Source organism: Filicampus tigris, chromosome 3 (assembly GCF_054856515.1).
Source record: "Filicampus tigris isolate MCC_2025a chromosome 3, RoL_Ftig_1.0, whole genome shotgun sequence".
Classification (NCBI taxonomy): Eukaryota; Metazoa; Chordata; class Actinopteri; order Syngnathiformes; family Syngnathidae; genus Filicampus; species Filicampus tigris.
The window spans coordinates 12,696,442-12,697,769 of NC_141219.1; positions in this window are offsets into that span (position 1 = coordinate 12,696,442).

Sequence of the window (1,328 nt, forward strand, 5' to 3'; positions counted from 1 at the left end):
CCCTTGTTCCTAATGAGCTTTATCGCATTGGTCCCGCTTGACTTGTCCTGTTAAGTGGCACACATATATCCATATGTTCCACATGAGCAGGCAGAGGGGACAAGCTGGGTGGCGGAGACGCTTTCTCAGTTACATCGCACAGTTTTGAACGGCAACAGCCAGCAGCGAGAGCCAGTCAGCTCCACTCTGCGTCTCTACTCTGGTAACGTGCGCCGAGAAGTGTGTAGACGCCAATCGGTCGTGAGCGCTGACGACAGGGTCCATTTGTTCTTGATGTTAAAGGAGTTAAGAAGTCACAATGGAGACGGCGGAAAATTGTCAAGTAGGAAGGCGACTCATCTTGGCTCTAGATGGATCTATCGAGAGGAGTTTCTAATTCTGGTTACACATCAAAATATTACGAACGGCTCACTATGATAAAGTACAATGAACCACCACAAACCACACTAGTTTGGCATTCACATAGTTTTGGAACCTGCCCTCCGATATTCACTGAAAATCTTGCCTATTTGCTTTTTTTGAGCTCAGGTCAAAGCAATGGTGCCATCTGGTGGAACCTTGGTGCTACTAAGTCGGATTAATGTCTGCTTCTCTCCCGATGCAGCTACTAATGATTGCCTAAGTAGTCTACATTGCTCCTACAAATTCCCTGGATTCCCAAATATTATTCATGTTTTAATGCCAAAAGGTGAGTGCTATGCCTTAATACTGTTTGCGTGGCGCGCTATTGCACATATCAGTTTGTGCGTGCGTGATGTCACGCCAGTAGGTCTAGTGTGTTATTTAGGCTAGTACGCTAGCTAATACAATTGAACGAACTTTCAAACTTCAACCCCAATAATTAACATGCAGTGTATAGTGGAGGGCAGCACGGTGTAAAGTTTAAAATGCCTGCATCACATTTCCAAAAGTTTGGGTTTTGAATCTCTCCGGTCCTCCTGTGTGGTATTTGCCAAATGTTTGTGGGGTTTAAGGTACTCTGTCTCCCTCCCGCATTCAAAAAACATGCTTATTATGTTGTATATCTCTGACTTTTGATTGACTGGTGACCGTTCCAGCCTCTACTGCTACAGTTCAGCCGTGACCCTCATGAGGACAAGAGTTTTAGAAAATGGATGGACGGTTGTACAGTGGAACCACCAAAGTTGAATGCCCCTCAAAAACAAATGATTTTCTGTGTCAGCATTATCTCATCTCTTGAGAATTCGGCTCAGTATTTTTTGTGGCCAATTAGAGAAAAAAAATCATGACAATAATATTATTTATTATTATTATTATTATTATTATTATAACAACCCCCGCAAGAGAAATTCAATAAAGACCAAAAA